General features: G+C 49.7%; 1 protein-coding gene across 2 annotated transcripts in view; it reads right to left on the minus strand.

Moving 5' to 3' along the window:
• PRKAG2 (protein kinase AMP-activated non-catalytic subunit gamma 2) overlaps window positions 1-14,034 on the minus strand; it is a 265,492-nt gene that overhangs the window by 167,675 nt on the left and 83,783 nt on the right. The gene's annotated exons all lie outside the window — the stretch shown is intronic.

The following is a 14,034-nucleotide window of genomic DNA, read 5'->3' on the forward strand; positions in this document are numbered from 1 at the left end:
TGCAGGTGGCAACTGACCCCGAAATATGTGACCTTTAGTTTCTATACTGAACATCTTAGTTTGAACACCTTTGTCAGACCTTTCCCAAAGACAATTTCAGTCCAAGGCTGGAGGGAAAGGTTAAAGGCACTGTAGCTCTCAGAGCCCGGAGCCCACACAAGAGGAAGAAGACAGAGAAGGGAGCCCCGGGGCCCCCAAAATGACTTTGCCCCGTTACTGTGTGATAAGGACCAGCCCTTTCCCTGCAGGTGACGGCAGCTTTCCATCCCTCCTCCAGACACACCTGCTCATCCAGGTGCATCCGCAGGCCAGGTCCCCAGGCTCTCCTCGGGGAGGGCAACAGTCGGAGGCCTCAAGGCCGTGTGAAGGCTCTAAGTGGCCCTGGGGAGGACCTTGCAGAGCACGGGGAAGCAAGACGTGAGCACGTGAAACATTAAACACACGATTTTCCCCAAAGACAGGAGGTAACAGCAGCACAGTGCAGGGGAACACAGACGGCGCAGATGCTGAAAATAACAGTTATATTTCAGGGCCCTGGCAGACTGCTCACAGCAAGCATAGCCCGGTAAGGCCTTCTGCAGGTGGCGGCCTCAGAGGAGGCGGGAAGCCACCTAAACTGATGTCCGGGTCCATTCCGGTGGCCCCCAGCTGCTCCCCAAGCTCCCCGCTCAGCGGCCGACTCCCGGCTCCAGAGCACAGGACATTCCCCTGTAACACACACTGACAGCTTCCCAGTTCACTCAGCCAAGTCCCGGGATCCTGCCCTGGCCCACAAGGCCCCCTCACCTCCCTGACCTCGCCGCCCTCTCCCTCCCGACTCAATTCTAGCCATGCCAACCAGCAGTCACACCTGCTCAGGACATTTGCACTGCTCCTGCCTCTGCTATGCACAGCTGCCCCACACGCCCCCCTTGGCTGCCCAGCTCCCTGGTTCCGTCCCACTTCCCACCCCGCTCAGAGCTTCCACATCCCTCAGTCCGGCACAGAGCAGCACCCTCCAACCCTCACCCCTTTACCCGTTTTGTTTTTTTTTTCGGTACCAGCTGACATTTCTGCACGCACAATACATGGGTTTCATCCACTCTCCTCCCTGGAATGTACTCCCCATGAGAGCAGAACTCCCTTGTCCCTTGCTGTATCCTCTGTGTCTGGAAGGTTCCCATTACATACGAGGGAACACAAGCAGTCAGTGGCAGAAGGCCCCCCTTAAAAGCCCTGGCGGGGCCGGTCAGGTGTGAGTTCAATCTGTCTGCTCGGTGACATCAGCTTTCTCCTCTTCGGGGCACGTTTGAGGGTGAACAATCGGAGCTGGAAAACCCAGGCAGGAAGGGAGGGCGGAGGGTCGGCCTCTGGTCTCTGGGCACAGGCCAACCTGCAGGGACACACGGCTCAGGACGTGGGGCTCTATCGCCCCTTAGTGGCCACTGGGCCACACAGCCAGAAACCCCTCCAGCGGCGCTTGGAGGTACTGTTCATGGCACCCAGACCTGCTCTCTCACCCCCACGTTTTCCTATGGAAAATCAGGTTCAAACAAGCGTCCAGGATATATAGGCAAAAGGAGGGCATATGCTAACCCCCTCTTGCACGTGGGAGAGATTTAACAGGGGCGGCCTTCTTTCGGCTGCGGTCCCAGGTGGACCAGCTGGCCTGAGACTTTGGCTACGGTGACGTGGCCACCCCTTCAGAGCCCCTCCGGGCACCCAACACTACGTGGGAACTTTACAGAAGTAAATTTTTCTTTTTAAAGGAAACCGCGGAAGGGGGTGGCACATAGAAAACGTGAGTTTCCAGAAGGCAGATCTCAAAACCATCAGGCCTCGCCAGATGTCTGCCTGATAAGCTCACTCGTTCATTGACTTCGTGGAGGGTGAGTCTGGGAAGAAAAATAATAATAAAGCTGGGAACTGGGCAGCCCGGGTGGCGCAGCGGTTTAGCGCTGCCTTCAGCCCAGGGCGAGATCCTGGAGACCCGGGATTGAGTCCCACGTCGGGCTCCCTGCATGGAGCCTGCTCCTCCCTCTGCCTGTGTCTGTGCCTCTTTCTCTCTCTGTTTCTCATGAATAAATAAGTAAAAATCTTTAAAAATCTTTAAAAAATAAAGCTGGGAACTGGCATATAGAGCGAGGCTTCCGCCAACCTGCATAGCGCATTCCCTCCTGTTAAGATGTCTACACAGCCCTTCCCTGGCTCAGTGATGGACTCTTAATGGGACTGCTCCTTCCCCCATCCCCCTACCCGAAACAGCACCCACCCCCATCGGCCCTTGTCCCCTGCTCTGTTTTTCTTTTGGGGGGGCGGGGGATTAAAGGCTGTCTGTGCTCCAATTCTCCTCCCCTCAGCCCTCCATCTGGAATATTCTGGATTAGCTCCCCCAGCTTTACTTGGCTGCCATCGGGATGAATCTCACCTCTGTCACCAAAGAGATGTGTATCAGCCAGGACCCTTTAACGACGTATCACAGAAAAATATAACTTAAAAGAGACTAAGCTACAAGGATGTCTATTACCTAGAACACTGAGCTCAGTGATGCAGACTGCACGGAGGATTACATTCCCACCTTCCTGTTCCATCATCTTGCACGTTGGCCATGGTCCCAAGCTGGTGGCCATGGCTCTAGAAACCACATCCTCACACCACAGTCAAAGTAAGGACAGGGTATCAGTCCCCATGTGTCTCTTCTGTTGTGGGAGGTGCCTTTCCTATGATCCCCCACAGAGTTCTCCTTACATTTTGTTGGCAAGACAGAAGTCCCTGGGGTCCCCCTCAAGGCCAGCAACCCCGAAGCCAGGCACTTCCCCAAATGGGAAAGGATAATTCCAACTGAATTAAACCAATCATAAGTCCTGCCCTGGGCTGGGCTCTGAATAAAACCAGGCTCTGTTGTGAAGAATGGGGGGAGCAGCTGTCAGATGGGTTCTCAGAGTCCTCCAACACCCGCTAAGGAGGAAACCATAGTTGGAACTTTGGAGAAGGAAGCGGGCAAGGGACGGGTGGCAGAAAAAATAAGAGAAAGGGGCTGCACAGAGCAGCCAAGGGCAGCATGGCCACCTGTCCATGTCTCCACAGCCAGAGATGATCTCAGCAACAGGCAGGAAAACATTTCTAAGAATGTGCCTAATGGATGAAGGGGGCTTAACTATCTGACGGTATTTACACAGATGTGTGCACATGCTCTAAGAGACATATGTGCATGTAAGGCCCAAACAGGCAGAGGAAAGACTGACCGTACATGAGAGCTCCTCAGGGCCCCACAGAGAAGCTGCCACTGAGAGGCAGAGTTGATTCAGTGAGATCAGAGGGGCTGGCTGGCTCATCTTAGCAGCAAAATCCTGGAGTCCTCAGGAAAGGGACGGGTGCTTAGCACCTGCTGCATTCTGGGCAGACCAGCTTATGTGCACCGGCGCCACCACTGAGCTTTGTGACCCTGAATGAGGCACGTGTGGCAGGGATAAGCAGCTGCCTTGCAGGGGTGCCATGAGGCAGATGCAGGCTCTGCGTGCAGACCTGAACTTGAGTCTGTGCTAAGAGTGCACTGCTAAATGCTGTGGCAGCAGCAGGAAAGGCCCGGCACCCATGCTAGTGAGGAAATGTGCAAAATGCAAAATGCAAAAAAAACAAAAACAAAAAAAAAAAAACTGTGCAAATGTGCAAAAATGTGTCTTCATGGTGCAAAGAGGACATCCACACACCAGCAGTGCAAATCCCCGAGCAGCCCAGACGGTCCAGATGCCTGAAGCAGGGTGATGGTAGCTCCAGGGGGACAAATGGCCTGGTCAGGGCCATGAGGGCAAACAGGTGTCCCCACAGCAAAAGCCCAGCAGTCTACTGGAGAATAGGAGCCAACACCAGAGATGGACTCATGTCCTTGCCCCCATCACAACCCGCCCGTGTATTTTGGGAGTCCCCTCATTGGCTCCTTGCCTCTCAGCTTGTAAATGTACTCATCTCTCCTATCTTGGAGTAAACAGGCCAATCCAAAACTTTAACCCTAACCCATCCCATTTGCTACCAGTCCATCTCTATTTGCCAGGACAGGCTCAGCTTGGCCACAGCAAGAAATGAGCTCCGGGTTCTCAGGGGGTTGACACAGAAAGGGTTTCTTTGGCTCAGGTTGCCATTCCTAGGCAGGGAGGCTGCTGGCCCCGGCTGCCCTTGCCACCGAGCAGCCAGATCTGGGCTGAATGCCTCCTGCACCCTCAGCCTCCCGCACCCTCGGCCTCCTGCGCCCTTGGCCTCTTGAATCCTCAGCCTCCTGCATCCTTGGCATATGGTTTTCTTCGCCTCCAGCCTTGTAGATGCACATGGGAAAGAAGCAACATCCTGTCCTGTCACCCCCTTTGGTAGAAACCCCTTCCTGTAGTCCCAACCCTGCTGCGGGGAGGGGTGGGGTGAAGAAGAGGAGCTCGCATATGGGGGTGCACCAGGCTTCTGCCACCCCCTGCCCCCCTTCCCATCCAACCCACACGCCTTTAAAGAAGGCATCTCCTACTCAACCCCTTGGCCAATTAACACGCTCTCCTTCCTTGCCCAGCTACTGAAACTGTGCTTTTGAAAATCACCCGTGATTTTGAGGTGAGGCCAAGAGGAACTGGTCTCAAGACCAGCCTTCTTCTTCCCCAGAGTGGGGGCGTCTGAGTCACGTGGCAATTTCCCTCCCTGGAAATGTCCTTGTGACGTAAAGATCCTGAGCCGCACCTGACACGAACACCTATTTCCTCCCTATGAGAGGCCTTGCTGTCCCATGGAGGGTCCCAGTAACTAAGTACCTTACGGTCTGCAGGCCAGAAGGCTGAATCAAAAAAGCTGTGGGGGATGCTCCTTGCCTCCTCAGCTTCCGGTGCTGCTGGTAGCAAGCCCCTGGCATCCCTCGGCTGGTAGACGCATCTCTCCAATCTCTGCTTTTGTCACATGGCTTCACACCTTGTGCCCATCTTCACATCCCCATCTTCTTATAAAACACTCATCATGTTGCATTTGGCACCCAGCCTACTCTAGTAGGACTTTATCTTAACTAGTTGTATCTGTCATGGCTTCATTTCTATAAAGGTCACACACTCAGAGATATGGGAGCTCAGGGGCACCTGGGTGGCTCAGCAGTTGAGCATCTTCCTTTGGCTCAGGTTGTGATCCCAGGGTCCTGGGATTGAGTTCCGCATCAAGCTCCCTGCATGGAACCTACTTCTCCCTCTGCCTATGTCTCTGTCTCTCTCTCTGTGTCTCTCATAAATAAATAATTAAAATCTTTTTTTCTGTTAAATAGAGAGATATGGGGGTTTGGACCTAAACATATCTCTTTGGCAGGGACACAGGTAAACCCACCAAAGTTATTATAAAGATTAAATGAACTCGTATAGTTTTCTAATCTACCTAATAGTGTCTGAAATAGATTATTTATCCTACCGGATTCTCCAACTGGTCCTTGCCTGGTAACTTGACTTTATTTCCTACATGACCCCTTGGTGCGTAGGAATTACAGGCCCTGCTAACCTGATGCTGCCCCTGGCCTTTGCAACTAGATCTAATGCTTATTAGCATAGATGGACAATTCACTCGAGGGTGGTTTCGGGTGTCTGCTGTCTGCTGTGTGCAGAGCCTGCAGGCTACTAATGTACCTCCAGGAACTACAATAAAACAACACTTCCAGACTCAATTTCAGCTTCTTCCTTCATGCCGCCACATGAATAGCAGCACAATAGTCCACAAAACAGAGTACTCAACCCCTTCCCCCAGCGTCTAGAAAGATCACAAGATGCCATTATTGATTCTCACGCAAACTCAGAATGACATTGAGAAAGCAGGTGGCTATAGGTCTCAAGTATGTTCAAGCATCCCTCATGGCAAACAATAGCATTGATCAGAAACCATCTCCTTTTACTGGAGGCTTGGGGATCGTGCAGAAATTCTGGAGTAAACCATAATAGGTGGGAAATGGGGAGGGTGGTATATGGTGGGAGGAGGCCATAACAAAATTCACTTTCCAGGAAGCTGCCTCCTCCTCCCAGGTGTCAGAAATGGTCTCTCAGGACTTTCACCCCTCGCTTGGTTTGCATTTGACTTTCTTCCAAACTAGGTCTCCTCTGATGGAGGACAGCAGGTCAAGTCAGAGTGGTTGTAGCCCACCTGCCTGTTAACTAACACCTGGCAGCAGGTGTCCCGGGAGAAGGGGCCTGGGTCCCCACTCTGTATCTGCACAGAGACTCTGCTGGCCACAGACTAGTCTCTGAGCCAAAGCCATTCAGAGGAGAAAGAAAAAGCTGATGATTCTCTAAGACCCCAATGCTAACAGGACAGTTGGTAGAATGTGTTAGGAGAGCCAATGTCTGGCCAGCAATGCTCCAGCCCGGTTGAAAAGATTAAAATGCTTCTGTGTCAGTGAATAGTTAGGCCTCAGACACCTCTCTGGCTCTCCTGGGACCTCCAACAACTGCCCCATCCAGCACATACCCCAAAGGTAACCCCCAGGACAAAGGTATCTTCAGTACGAAGGCCAGAACCTCATTCTGTCCCCAGTAATCTGGGACTGGTAGGGATGTTGAATATCATGGCAGGTTAGAGAGCCACTGAGGGGTGAGGGAAAGGGACAGAAACCATATTAACATCAATGCCTCCATGCTGGTTGTGACTTAACGCATTTAACCAGCCAGGTGTCAACACGGAGCTTCTTCAAGATGGGCAGGGTCCTCTAGCTTCTTACTGGCCCTAACTTTGCTTAGAGTCCCTAAGTGGGGTTCAAAGGGAAAGAAAAAAAAAGAAGGATCCACGTTGAAAATAACCTCTATTAGAGGGTTTTCTGCTCTGCCATCACTAGGAATGAAAGCAGAGAAAACTTTATCCCCAAACCTCACATTGTGGATGGTGACATCACATCAGAAGGACAGTCCCTAGGTGGGACAGGACAAAGAGAAGCGAGTTAAGAGCCACGTGAACCTGGCAGCCCCGGTACAGCGGTTTGGCGCTGCCTGCAGCCTGGAGTGTGATTCTGGAGACCCGGGATCGAGTCCCACATCGGGCTCCCTGCATGGAGCCTGCTTCTCCCTCTGCCTGTGTCTCTGCCTCTCTCTGTGTGTCTATGAATAAATAAATAAAATCTTAAAAAAAAAAAAAAGAGCCACGTGAACCAAAGAGTCAAGGATTCACTGTGGAGAAACCAGTTGGTGTCCTGCTGCAAGTGTAAGTCTGTGCTCCCTACCCCAAGTCATTTACATTTAATAAGAAAAGCAGTGTCGAGGTTGTGCTTTAGCATTTCTATTATCATATCTTTAACCTAACTTTTTTTTAAATGATTTTATTTATTTATTCATAAGAGACACAGAGAGAAAGAGAGGGACACAGACACAGGCAAAGGGAGAAGCAGGCTCCATGTAGGGAGCCTAATGCAGGACTCAATCCCGAGTCTCCAGGATCACACCCTGGGCTGCAGGCGGCGCTAAACCACTGAGCCACCCGGGCTGCCCTCTTTATCCTAACTTTTGAGCCAAAAGATTATTTGCCCAAAGAGATCCCTTCATCATGAGAAAAGACATCCATCCTCAAAAGACAAAGGTTGCCCATCTCTAAAAACATCCTTAAGAACAGATTACAATTCTGAAGGCAGTTTTCAAGACTTCCCCAAATGTGAGGATCAGTGTTCCTTGTTGTTGAAGGAAAGAGAAATTGTCCAGGGTGTGCACACAGGCTCTCCTGTTTCAGGATGACTGGCTTCTTCCCTGTCCCATTTTCCCAGCGAGTCCAGGGGAGGGCAATCAGGCCTCATTCTCCCCCATCACCCATAACCATAACAAATCGGGTCAATATGGGTGTGGAAGTGAACTGCCTAACCGCCCTGTCACATTTCCAGGACCCTTCCCCAGTAGAAGTACCCAGGACCTGATTTATCCGGAGGCTGATGGTTGTTTAGAGCTGAGCCACTAGGCTGAGCCACTAGGGCTCCAGATCCTCAACTTCACAATCAAAAAATCTTTCTTTGGGATGAAGCCAAAACAAGGTCTTTGTTTCTGATGGAAATGTCAATGCTCCCCAGAGAAATATCTCCCTTTGAACAAAATGCACACTTTTTTCCTCTCAGAAGGTTTGGAAAGGAGCCTGGGAGATAAAATCTTGGGAGTCCAAAGAAAAGAAGGGAACTCTTCTTGAGAAGTCAGGGGAGGGGAGCCTGGGTCGCTCAGTCGATTATGCATCTGACTGTTGATCTCAGCTCAGGTCTTGATCTCAGGGTCGTGAGTTCAAGCCCCACATTGGGCTTCAAAAAAGAAATGTCAGATGAGGTGAGAGATCTGGGTTAAGTCATAATGACTAACATCAAAGTGTTCACGGGGTGAGAGAATCCACTTAGTTCTATAGTTCTCAGTCAAGTGGAGCATGGTATAGATCCCACACAACCGAATCTTGCCCAGTTTCAAAAGCATCATCAAGAAAATGAAAGTTTATGTCCTCATAATTCAGAGCCTGCCTTGCTCCATAAAGGATTCAACGCTTTACAAGGGGATATAGAATATACCTGGAAACTGTAAGTTAGAAATAGGGCGGTGGGATTGGCTCGAGGATCCTGTGGGGCACAGGAACTAAACAAGGGAAGTCTTGTGTCTGCAGACATGACCAGGTAGAAGCCATCCACCTGGGCATGGGGCTGGGAGCTAGAAGGCCACCCCCTGTACCCGGGGCCAGCCCGGTGGCCACACTCCAGCTGCAGTCTGGAGAATGGACCTCAGGACTCCCCAGCGATTCCTATGCTGAAATGAATTCCATGAGAAAGTGTGCCCTTTTACCAGTGGAGGACAGGAATCCTGGAGAAAGACCACAGGCCCAGTGAGCTCGGGAGAAGCTTTCCCACTGTGGCTACAGCTGCTAAGAGGTGGAAAAGAATGAGCTCCATGGAAGGACCAAGTAGGATGGTGCTGGTCCCTGCAGGTGCAGGTCTTAGAGGAGCCTGAGATGAGGAACATAAAACGTGATCAACAGGGCTTGTTAGAAGGTCACCTGGGCGAAGCCACAGGCTGGGGATGGCAGCAAAGAAAGCAGCTGCAAGCTGGCGGGATGGCGGCGGCTTCTTCCCCCACTGAGGCAGGGATCGGGTCCAACATCGACCTTCTCAGGAGGCAGAGAGTGAGGCCTGATGGATAGACGGATATCCATGACAATTTGTCCCAGCTGGAGGGCCTCGAGGAAATGTCAGGAATTCGGTTTTAATGGCAGGTCCTCTTTTGTGTGAAGGCCAGACAGAAACCTCTCCATGCTGACTGTGCAAAATTATTTTATGATCATTTTTAAAAACTTTGATCTTATTATTTGAGTTCATGAATATAGGGACTGAGCTTTCCTTATTTCCAAAGGCAAGATCCAGTTCTGAAAAAATCTTCTCGAAGATAAAGATTCACCATTTCGGAAGCTTCTACTGTCACGTGGCCACTTTATCTTTTTTATAAATTTTTTTTTATTGGTGCTCAATTTGCCAACATATAGTATAACACCCAGTGCTCATCCCGTCAAGTGCCCCCCTCCGTGCCCGTCACCCAGTCACCCCCATCCCCCGCCCATCTCCCCTTCCACCACCCCTAGTTCGTTTCCCAGAGTTAAGAGTCTCTATGTTCTGTCTCCCTTTCTGATATTTCCCACTCATTTTTTCTCCTTTCCTCTTTATTCCCTTTCACTATTTTTTATATTCCCCAAATGAATGAGACCATATAATGTTTGTCTTTCTCTGATTGACTTATTTCACTCAGCATAATACCCTCCAGTTCCATCCACGTCGAAGCAAATGGTGGGTATTTGTCATTTCTAATGGCTGAGTAATATTCCATTGTATACAGAGACCACATCTTCTTTATCCATTCATCTTTCGATGGACACCGAGGCTCCTTCCACAGTGTGGCTCTTGTGGACACTGCTGCTATAAACATTGGGGTGCAGGTGTCCCGGCGTTTCATTGCATCTGAATCTTTGGGGTAAATCCCCAACAGTGCAATTGCTGGGTTGTAGGGCAGGTCTATTTTTAACTCTTTGAGGAACCTCCACACAGTTTTCCAGAGTGGCTGCACCAGTTCACATTCCCACCAACAGTGCAAGAGGCTTCCCCTTTCTCCACATCCTCTCCACCATTTGTTGTTTCCTGCCTTGTTCGTTTTCCCCATTCTCACTGGTGTGAGGTGGTATCTCATTGTGGTTTTGATTTGTATTTCCCTGATGGCAAGTGATGCAGAGCATTTTCTCATGTGCATGTTGGCCATGTCTATGTCTTCCTCTGTGAGATTTCTGTTCATGTCTTTTGCCCATTTCATGATTGGATTGTTTCTTTGCTGTTGAGTTTAATAAGTTCTTTACAGATCTTGGAAACTAGCCCTTTATCTGATACGTCATTTGCAAATATCTTCTCCCATTCTGTAGGTTGTCTTTGAGTTTTGTTGACTGTATCCTTTACTGTGCAAAAGCTTCTTATCTTGATGAAGTCCCAATAGTTCATTTTTGCTTTTGTTTCTCTTGCCTTCATGGATGAATCTTGCAAGAAGTTACTGTGGCCAAGTTCAAAAAGGGTGTTGCCTGTGTTCTCCTCTAGGATTTTGATGGAATCTTATCTCACATTAAGATCTTTCATCCATTTTGAGTTTATCTTTGTGTATGGTGCAAGAGAGTGGTCTAGTTTCATTCTTCTGCATGTGGATGTCCAATTTTCCCAGCACCATTTATTGAAGAGACTGTCTTTTATCCAGTGGATAGTCTTTCCTCCTTTGTCGAATATTAGTTGACCATAAAGTTGAAGGTCCCACCTGGCCACTTCAGACTTTCTGAGGTACTAGACAAGGTCCAAACATTTCAGACTTTGTGGGCTATAAGGTCTCCACTGCAACTGCCAAATCCTGCTGTTGCCAACATGAGAGCAGCCAGTCCAAAGAAGCAAATCGGTGTGACTGTTTCAATGAATCTTTATTTAGAAAACCAGGTGGCAGGCTACATTTTGTTCCCAGGTTGTCGTTTGCCAGCAACCGTATTAGAGGAAGAGGCAGAAAAGTAGATTATTGTTTTGGGTGGGGTTAAGACCCTGGCTATGAAGAGAAACAGGTTTGCTACTATATAGCAGGGCTAGAAGCAATATGATTAAAAACCCAGAATCCCCAAGATGTGTCTCGAATCAATATACCACTGGACCAGTAGATGTGAGGGAGTGGGAAACGGGAGCCATTTCAGACCAGCAGGTCCTCCACAAGGTGAGATCCTTCTAGAACAAAGATCTGGTTCTCTTCCCTGGGAACACCAGCCAGCCTAGGAAATTGCTGGTCCCAAGACCAAATGTGGCATGTGGAACTATAGCCCCCATCTCTATCCCTTTCTTGTTCTCAGGCCTGAATTATCTCCTTTTCTTTCTTTATTTCCCCCTTGAAGATGAGTGTGGTCATAATTTCTGTCTTCTTTCTTTGCCCCTGATAATTGATAACAGTGTTTATCAAGCTTGAGTATAGGTCAGTGCCACCTGGGGAGCTGCTGAACTTTTGGACGCTCTGTCCACTATATGGGCCCTAAGTCATATAATAGAAAGACAGGTTGCAGACAGAATGTGAGGAAAAATGGGCATGGCTTTGAGATGCAGGACTTGGAAAGCATCCTTAGTTGTGATGGCTGGACATGACGCAGGGTTGCCTCCTGCTGAGGAAGCAGTGTGCACACTTATGAGTGTACATAGGGTGACTGGATGGAATTCCATGAGGTGTCTTCGTAAAAAGGGAGGCTGCGCATGCCCACGCATGCCAGGCACTGGGAGAGTAAAATGTTAGAGCTGCCTATTAGGTTGCCAGCTGGGCTCTTCTCTGGGAAACCTCCTGACCATATTCTGGGGAGTGGGGGGCTCATTGGTCATTCTGCTTTTGCTCCAGGATCTGCCTTCTCCCCCCACAACCGATTGGTTCAGAGACCCTAACTGGGCTAATCAGATAGCCTATAATGACAAGTGGAGAGCATGGCAAGTGGAGAGATGCAGAGACTAGGAATTCTCTGGATCTCATGGAAAGATCCATGAATTCTTGCTGCCAAGGCCCACAGAGCCAGCCCGGTTCCCTCCCTTCCTGAGTCCTGAGCAGTCAGCTCTTCCCCGAATTCTATAAATACCCCCCAAATCCTTCCAATAAGTTGTCTTCCTTATTTTAAAAAAAGTGGTATGAAAGTCAAGGATGGGGACCAAAACTGGATTCAGAAACGAGGCTGAAGATGCACCCTCTACGCCCCTTGTACAAAGGCAGCTCTGAGACTTCCAGTGGGCAACAGAGCTGTTACACGATCAGTGTCCATTACAAACAAAACAACCCAAGTGCTCATAAGCTCAGCTATTCTTGGTACCAAGACTGGACAGGAAATGTCTCCCAGGGGCCTCATGGAATGAACAATCCCTTTGTGATTCTCTTCCAATGGACACAGAGGGTTTCGTAGGCTGTTCCTCAGAAAGACCCTCCATGCACACTGATGAATGACATTTCTTTCAGGCTTGATCTTATGAAATCAGTACTGGGGAGAAAGACAGAGTCTGGGTACCTAGATCCAGGAAGTGATTCGTATGAGGAAAAGCAAGAGACTGCATACCCCCCTGAGCAAGTCTCCTGCGAGCACACTTGAAGACCAAGTGGCAAGGTGTCCAGAGGATCCTCCCAGTGAAGCAGGGCACCCTCCCCTTCATTGACAGGGCTGGCAGGGTTGGCTTCCATGTGAAGAAAGCCAAGGGCCAGGGCTCAGTGGTTCAAGGGCAGTAGCACTGTCAGTTGTCCCGGGACCAGGCCGACTCTGGTCTGAACATCCCCTCCCAGAGAAGAACATCCCCTCCCCATCCCTTCTGTGGAGAAGCCAAGCACCCACCCCCATCTAATCAATGCTTGTCTTCATGCGCAGCCACAGCCAATCAGAGCCTTCCTGAGCTCTGTCTACAGCTGCCTAGCCAGATGGTAGAGAGGAGCCTTGACAAGCTATGCCTATTCCATAGCATCTTAGAAGACAGACCTTTGAAACAGTACTTTCTGGCCAAGAACACTGAAGAACCTTTTAAAATGCCAAACAGAAAAAGGCAGCATGGGCTCAGGCTTCCCAGGGGGCTGAAACACTGGTCCATCTTCAGTACCCAACACCCCACTCTCCTAGATCCCGTATCTTTACTGCTCTTTTCTACCTTCAGAAACGACCCTGGTCTTCACAGGCTGGCCATTCTACACCCACAAATCCTCTCCATCCCCAGCCCACGGTGTGAACTGTACATCTTGGCTTTTCCTATATAACCTGTGTCCTGGCCTGGATAGTGTCCCCCAAAGTCATGCCTTTCCAGGAGCCTCAGAATGTGACCTTTTTGAAAAGAGGGACATTGCAGATGTGATTCATTACGATGAGATGAGCTCATTCTAGAGTAGGACGTGCTGTTAATCCCAGATTTATCTCTTATAAGAAGAGGAGCACAGATACATGAAGGAAAGATGGCATGTGATGACACAGGGAGAGACAGGGATTGGAGTGATGCTTCTATAAGCCAAGGGGTACTGAGGATTGCTGGCGACACCAGAAGCCAAGAGGAAGATATGGAACGGGGATTCTTCCCTGGACCCTGCAGAAGGAGCACTATCTTGATCTTAGACTTCTGGCCTCCAGAAACGTAAGGGTGTAAATTTCTGTTATTCAAACCACGCAGTTGCTATGGCAGCCCCAGAAGGCTAACACAACGTAGTTCTGTTATAACCAACACAGGCATGAGCCACCACTGAAGAAACAAGACACCCTGATGTAGATCTGTCTGACATTCCCTCCTCTTAGGGGATATTTGAGAATTTTGGGATCTCTCTCAAGAGAGCTGGGGATGCTCTCTAGAGCATTAGGACATCAGCACCAGGACACACACCATCCTCCTAGGCTTTGTATACATGGTTCCCAACTGTATGTCACTCAGTCATGTCTGCTAGAGGGCCACTCTGTCATATGACATTTGTGCATTTACGCTTAGGTCCGGTCACTGGTGGAGATGACTTTAGAGGTACTGTCAACAATACCCCACCCCACCCCCCCAGTCTCCATAAGTCA

Source organism: Canis lupus, chromosome 16, assembly GCF_011100685.1.
Source record: "Canis lupus familiaris isolate Mischka breed German Shepherd chromosome 16, alternate assembly UU_Cfam_GSD_1.0, whole genome shotgun sequence".
Classification (NCBI taxonomy): Eukaryota; Metazoa; Chordata; class Mammalia; order Carnivora; family Canidae; genus Canis; species Canis lupus.